The sequence below is a fragment of the Hordeum vulgare genome, chromosome 2H (assembly GCF_904849725.1).
Source record: "Hordeum vulgare subsp. vulgare chromosome 2H, MorexV3_pseudomolecules_assembly, whole genome shotgun sequence".
In the NCBI taxonomy this organism is placed as follows: Eukaryota; Viridiplantae; Streptophyta; class Magnoliopsida; order Poales; family Poaceae; genus Hordeum; species Hordeum vulgare.
In genome coordinates this window covers 221,810,716-221,818,951 of record NC_058519.1, presented here as the reverse complement: position 1 = coordinate 221,818,951, position 8,236 = coordinate 221,810,716, and positions in this window count along the sequence as shown.

Sequence of the window (8,236 nt, the reverse complement as noted above, 5' to 3'; positions counted from 1 at the left end):
AATGCCTACTTGCAACATAATTTCTCTTGTGGCCTCAAGAACAATAGTAACTACGCACAAGTGATAAACATATTCATGATCACACAAGAATTAAATTGGGACGCCCCGATAGTTAAGCTACAGTAACCCACATCTAATGATGCCATGTCAGCCCTTTTTGCTAGGCCTAATTACTCGTGATTAAAATCAAAATGAAATTCAAATTTTAATTAAAGTGGAACATAATAATTATACAAACAATAAAACTAAAGTGTTCAAATTCTTCTATATTTCCCCTGATCTTTGTCATGTTGTAACTAACATCATTGGCCTGACCAAATAATTCCTAGGAAATTAATAAATGACCCAACCACAAATTAAATGGCCTTTTCAAAATAAAAAATTATTTATTTAACTCCCAGTTCCTCCAAACTTTGTCTGCTAGCTCCTAATAATACACAACATTTATGTGTCAATTTTCATAATTAACAAAATTCCTTTAGCAACTATTTAAAATAGAAAAGAGGTGAAGTAAAGGAAACACTAAAGAAATAAAAAAGAGGAAGACGTAATCTACTAAGCTCTATGGCCCATCTAGCAAAATGGTAGGCCTATAACACACACCCCACTTGTCTCCCTCCTCTCACTACAGGAGATAGGAACGGGCATGGAGGCCATCCGCCATGGCCATCGGCCACGCACCGGCGGTCGCTCGGTCCTCCCTGGGGGATAAGAGCAACCCTACCCCAGACCACACAACCCCCCCCCCCCCCCCCCGCTCGCCCCTCTCTCCCTCTCTCTGTGTTGCTCGCCCGAGAAGGCAGATCGACGCGCCACCATCGTCCACGAGCTCCGAACCACCCTGGGCCGCAATGATATGTCCAGAAGGACCCCATCGTCCTCCATGTTGTCTACACCTATTGATTTGGATAGAGGAGCTGCCTCAACGACGTCCGCTGTCAAGTCTTCCCCATGGTCGACCAACACTTTCGTCGTTGGTCCGCACTGTGGTGAGCTCCTCTCCCCATCCCTTATTTTTCCTACTTCGATCTGTGGTCGAATCGTCCTCCCCACCAGCTCGGCCACCATTGCTCAAGCTTTTCATCCACACGAGCTCGCCAGCTCCTAGTCGCGCGCTTGCCAGCCACCCGCGTATCGTACACGCCCTGCCTCGCGTGTGGCCATGGCCTGGTAGCACCCACCACTCCCTCGTCGCACACATGCGTGTGCCCAACCATGTTATCTCGCTACCGCTGCGTGCTAAGAGCAAGTCTAGTAGAACCGTCAAACCCTTAAATTCTGAAAAATAACCGTTTTTTTTACAGTTTTCGTCAAAAAAACGACGTAGACTAGAACCCTTAAACCCTTAAACCCGTAAAAAAATTTAGAGGTCGAACCTGTAAATGCCCTCGCAGCCTGTAGAAGTGAGGGTTGGGAGGACAAACCCAATCCCAACCCGCACTCCTTTCCATCTCAAGCGCGGGAGGGAAACCGCCCGTCCCAGCCACCGCGCCATGGATCCACCGGCCGCCGCCTCCGCGCCGGCCCCGCCCGCCCAGGCCGCCGCCCCTCCGCAGCGCCGCCCCACCGACGCCCCGCCGCAACGCCGCCCCGTCCTCGCCGGCCCTCCGCAGCGCCGCCCCGCCGACGCCTCGCAGCGCCGCCCCGTCCCCGCAGCGCCTCCGCAGTCCCGCAGCGCCGCCGCCCCGGCCTCCCCTCCGCCGCCGGCCGGCCGGCCCTCCACAGCGTCGCCCCGTCCCGGCCGCAACTACCGCTACCTTGCGGCCCTCGCAGCTGCTGCCGATGAATCAAGGTATTTTCTTCCTCTTGCTGACCTTTTTCTGTATATACATTTTTTCTCTGAGATGTGAATTCCAATAGCTACCATTGAAGAAACCGTCTCAGCAGTTGGTTTTCTTGTTCAGGTCAACAACCGTATCACCGGAGTATTGCTGACATATTCTTTCTTAACTCCTAAAGAATTAAGTCTATTTTGCATATTGTTCTTACTTTGCATAGTTTCATGGTATACTTAATTGATAAGAGTATGTATGTTTTTTTGGATGCATACTTTTGCATTGGAAAATTTGAATACCCGTAGAGTGCCTTAAAAGAGTATGTATGTTTTTTTTCTGAAAGTTAATTTTGATGTACATTGTAGTAATTTGTGTTGCTTTGTACTAGCATTACTTTTCTCATAAGTGAGCTGTTCGTCAAGTATGATTCTAACTAACAGTGATTACAAGTTCTACTGTCGGGTATCTTTGTTTTATTCGGTGTTGTAATAATAACTAGAATGATTATCGTTTTATGTTAAATGTGATTGAATTTGTGATATGTCATATGATGAAATGTGTGATATATGAAATGACAGTTTTAAGGTTTGAGGTTGGGGCAAAGACTAGAACCCTCAAACCCAACCCTTATAACGGAATATTCCGTTATAAGGGTTGGGTTTGAGGGTTCTAGTCTTTGCCCCTGTTTTTCAACCCTTAAAAGTGTTAAAAATGTGCAATTCTCAACCCTTAAAACTGGTTTTTGTTTTAAGGGTTTGAGGGTTCTACTAGAGATGCTCTAATGCCTTCTGCTGATGCTGCTAGGCACCCTGTTGTGCCGCTACCCATCGCACGATGTCCTTGTCGCCTCGACTGTCCGTGCTCGTCCCCCTGCACACCCGTCGCCGTGCCCGAGTTGCACACTCGCCGCGCGCCTGCTCCGGTTGCTCCCCCGAGCCGCACCACACACACGTGTGTGCACTTACCCAGCGCTTGGCTTCGTGGGCTGCTGCCATCGCGGCTCTACCCTGTGAAGCCTCTGGTCGCTGCTGGCCCCGTCGTGTCCTCTCCCCCCTCTGGCCAGTGATGTGGCCGCTGGCGCTCCACCGTGCGAGTCTGGCCCTCTCTGGTTAAGTGGGGGTAATCCCCACCTCACTTAACCCCCTCCCTCCTCACTCACTCCTGTTGGGGCCCGCCTTCCTCTTAAAAAATAAATAAATAACAATTAATCAATCAATTAATTAATTAGTTAACTTAATTATTTTAAACCAAATTAGTCTAATTAATATTTGTTAATTAGCTAGAAGAGTTAATGACACGGCCCCAACCCCCCGTGTTGACCACTCAACGTTGACTCGACAACTCGAACCCCCCATAGACCCATGTGTGAGTCTCTCTCGTACACTGTTGTGTACTAGAGCTGGATGCACATAAAAATTAACCTTTTCTATCTAAATTGTTTTATTTCCAATAAATGTATAGATTTTTATAAAATCTTATAAAATAATCCGTAGGTCAGATGAAAAAGTTTATACATGAAAGTTAATTAAAAAAATGAGACGAAACCGGATACGCTGTCCATTCGTCTATTGCACGTCTCTATCATAGCGAACATGGGAATTTTCCATCCGTTTCGCCTGTCCGGTAGTAGACAAAGACCCCGATCCGTCTAGGATGGTTGATACTGCATTAGCTCATGCCCAGCCCTGCATATTGCCATGTCATGCATCGTGTTGCATTTGTGCATTATATTTATTATGCATTCCCCCTTTTCTTACGGGTAGACCCATGACTCTGCTGCCGCGTACAACTACCCTCCTGACGACCAACCCTTTGTATAAGAGAAAAAGGCAAGAAAAAACCCCTTGATCATTCCTATCTCGTCTATTCTTTCTTCCTCATGCTTCCATTAGATTTTACTACTCTTGTAGATAGCTCCTATATCTGATGCATAGCCTATTTTTGATGAACTACTACTTTACTATACCGCACATTAAACTGCTTAGTATAGGTGGCTCAGTCATCCCCTTTGCCCCCTTAGTCCAGTTGCCCCCTCTTTACCATCAAGTCTCGATCACCTGATCGACGAGCCAACACCCGACACTTCCCTTCACACCCCCTTATTGTACGACGCTGTAGGGATACAAGCAAATACCGAGCGTGACACCTCTTTACGTACTCCTTATGTTAGCTCTCTAATGTAATTAATCGACTGTGGTTCTTGGAGGGTGATTCCTCCTTCGCTACTTCCTGTAACGACTCTATCGTACAACCCATCAAGCGTGGCCCATCGAGGGTGATTCCTCCCTGGCCACCTTAACCGGCACATCGTTCGGAATCCATCGAGGGTGAAACCTCTGATCCCTCTGATGTTACAACTGCACAGTGATACGTCTCCAACGTATCTATAATTGTTGATGGTTTCATGCTATTATCTTGTCAAACTTTGGATGTTTTGCATGCCTTTTATTTATTTTTGGGGACTAACTTATTAATTCAGTGCCAAGTGTCAGTTCCTGTTTTTTCCATGTTTTTGACCCCTTTCAGAGGAGATTTTGAAACGGAGTCCAAACGGAAGAAAATCCTCGAAAAGTTTTTTTCTGGAACGAAAGAAGATCGGGGGACTTGAGAGCCAAGCCAGAAGAGCCCCAGGGGCCCCACAAGCCAACACCCCGCGGCCAGGGGGGTCGAGCCATGCAGGCTTGTGGGCCCCCTGGAGGTCCCCTGACCTAGATCTTGCGCCTAAATATTCCCAAATATTCCCAAAAAAATCAGGGGAGCATCATAATCACTTTTCCGCCGTCGCAAGCTTCTCTCTCCGCAGAATCCCATCTGGGGCACGACCTGGTGCCCTGCAGGAGGGGGGATTCGGACACGGAAGGCTTCTCCATCAACACCATGACATCTCCGATGATGCGTGAGTAGTTCACCATAGACCTACGGGTCCATAACTAGTAACTAGATGGCTACTTCTCTCTCTTGAATCTTCAATACAAAGTTCTCCATGATCTTCATGGAGATCTATCCGATGTAATCTTCTTTTACGATGTGTTTGTCGAGATCCGATGAATTGTGGATTTATGATCAGATTATCTATGAATCTGAGTTTCTTCTGATCTCTCTTATGATGATTTCATATCCTTGTAATTCTCTTCGAGTTGTGGGTTTTGTCTGGCCAACTAGATCTATGATTCTTGCAATGGGAGAAGTGCTTGGTTTTGGGTTCATACCATGCGGTGACCTCACCAAGTGACAGAAGGGGTAGCGAGGCACGTATCGTGTTGTTTCCATCAATGGTAAAAAGATGGGGTTTTCATCATTGGTTTGAGATTATCCCTCTACATCATGTCATCTTGCTTAAAGCATTACTCAGTTCGTCATGAACTCAATACACTAGATGCATGCTGGATAGCAATCGATGTGTGGAGTAATAGTAGTAGATGTGGAAAGTATCGGTCTACTTATCTCGGACGTGATGCCTATATGCTAGATCATTGCCTTAGATATCGTCATGACTTTGCGCGGTTCTATCAATTGCTCGACAGTAATTTTTTCACCCACCGTAATACTTGCTATTTTGAGAGAAGCCTCTAGTGAACACTATGGCCCCCAGGGTCTACTCCACACCATATTTTCAGCCTTACACTTTATTACTTCATTGCATTTTCTGCCTTCAGATCTCACTTTGCAAACAATCTTGAAGGGATTGACAGCTCCTTTCAAGCGTTGGGTGCAAGCTTGTTTGTGTTTGCGCAGGTACTCTAGACTTGACGAGACCCTCCTTCTGGATTGATACCTTGGTTCTCAAACTGAGGGAAATACTTACTGCTCCTGTGCTGCATCACCCTTTCCTCTTCAAGGGAAAAACCAACGCAAGCCCAATCTCCGTCAACGTGTCAATTTCTGGCGCTGTTGTTTGAGAAATAGCACCGAGCTACTTGACCTTGTTAGTGGGAACTTGATGAATGGTATCTTGCGGGTGAATTCCCGTGTGGATGTCACGATGAGTTAACTAAAATGCTAATGGATTTGGGTATTTGCCCGAAGTTGGTCGGGAGACCTTTTTCGCACTAACCTTCACGTGGGAGAAGTTATGGGTACTCGACGTCGTGGTATCAGTCGAAGCTCTTCAGACGTCAACAATGCAGCGGCGCTTGCCCGAGTGGTCTGGATAAGCATCGTTCTTGTATAAGAGGTGACAGGACTAACATAGGCCGCCCTCACAACGTGCAGGAGCGCAATGCGTGATGGGCCCATGAACCCTGCGCGCTTAGGAGTTAGATCGGCGGGCTTGCCTCTCTGTTGAGCTTAGGTAGGGTTGTGACGTGTTGATGTTCCGAGGTCGGGCATGACCCTGGAAAGTGTGTCCGGCCAGAGTTTATCAAGCGTGTTGTGTACTGTGGTGCACCCGTAAAGGGATGAAAATTAACTATTTGAATAGCCATGTCCACGGTTACAGGATGATTTGGAGTTGTGCCCCAATCTTGTACAACTACAACTGTTACTTAACTGGAATGTTTGCTCCGCGATTTCTTCCTCTAAGGGAGTCAAGGAAGAACCTCTGGTCATGACCTTAATTTATATTGCTGCAACAATATGACTATACGTTTGTATTACTTGCTCTACTCTCGTCTATTACTGCAAGATGCTGAAGATGCTAGCTTCGATAGGACTAGTCCCCTCTCTCTATTCTCGCATTGCTGCAGTTAGTCCACATAAAACTCTTTCCTTTCATACTGTTTCATACTTAACATAGTTCTGATGTCAGTCTTGCGACTACTTTGGATTAGTACTCATCTGTAGCGACCCGACTCAAAACGAGTCAAGCCTCTGTGTTTCTGTGCTATCCCTGGATCAGTATGGTGGCATACACAGTACATCAATGTATATATCAAAGTGCAATCACATGTAAATAGCGTAAAACTGATATATACCTTAAATATTTCAGCGGAAGCAGTCAAGGGAGTGGAGTCCCAATAAACACCAATGGCAAGTTGAGTGTAGATCGTAACCCTGAATTCGTACTCTTACTCGTCGAAGAAAAATATCTACAACATAAGACGTTGCAGCCGTGTAGGTCAGCATATTGAATATGCCGGCAAGTCACATAAGAGAGGGGTGAAAAGTAATCATCTATACTATATGCATATATGGCAGGTGGGGCTATAAGTTTTTAGCGAAAAGCAAGTTTTCTCCTACATCAAGAGAGGGCTAAAAGCAAAATGTTACTACATTGTTGGTTGTTAACGAGATGGTTCCGCCAACCAATTCTCGTACCCGAGTTGTCAATAATCCCCACATCAATATTATTATTCGTGTTGAGAATTACAGATAACTTCAGTTCCTTTGGCTCAAGTTGTCCATGACCGTGGACACGGCTAATCGATTAGGTTTGAGTACTCTGCAGAGTTTTGCACACGTTCCCCACAAGATTTGATCGCCTCCGTGTATGTCCTCGCACTCCAGGGTGTTTGAAGACCGGATGATCAAAACATGGTCTTTCAACGGGTCCCTCTAAATCCCTGTCGGTGCCCATCCAATCCTACCGTTCTTCTACATCTGCTAGCACCGCCTGTCCAGAGTCGCCGCGTTGTCCAACCAAGCCAGAGCCCATAATGACTTGTGGCTGTGCAGGTAAGCCTTGGGTCTTGAAAATATCCGTCCGTCTCTTTGAGCCTGGGTGAAGCTTTCTGCAGGATGTCATGGCCTCTCCAGCATCCCGGGTCATCCACTAGTTTCTCCATGGAGCCGATCAACCGTCCTTCACCCAGAGTTGCATTGCGTCCTGAGGTCTTGAAAAGTCTTGACTTAACCGGTCTTGGTTATTGAATTATTCTCGCATCACTCGTCATAAACTCTCAACCAGAATCCCGTCTACTCAAACATAGCAATATGAAATTTGTCGTCCCGGGCCAAGTAACGGGGTTGTTGGGGGCCTACCACGTGATACTACAATATGTAACCATAATTTCCAAGTACCTACTCAGCATGCAATTGGGCATAGGATGGTAGAACTACGATGCATAAAACATAGGTGATACATGATCAAATGACTTGCCTGGCGATGTTGACGAAGAAGAATTTCTCGAGAAATAACTTGATAGACTACTCGTCACTCTCCGATGAAATCTATATAACAAACATATCATTCACATAAGCACTCATACTAGCAATCATTCTAGCAATCAAAACAAAAGAGAGAGCGAATAAGAATCCGAAGGAAACTTCACTAAAACTAGGAGTCTTCTACTACATCAAACACTAAATAATTCTTGTCTAACAGAAGAAAAAAATACTTAAATAACAAGGAACTAAGATATAAATTTAACTAAGATAAAATAAAGTATTTTTTTCACAAAACTATTTGAAAGTATTTCCAAACGGGATTTGAAACCGTGGAGATACCAATTGCAAGTTATTAGAGAACTAGAATTGATTTCATGACAACATATGAAAATAAAACCAAAACTTGTTGCAAACCT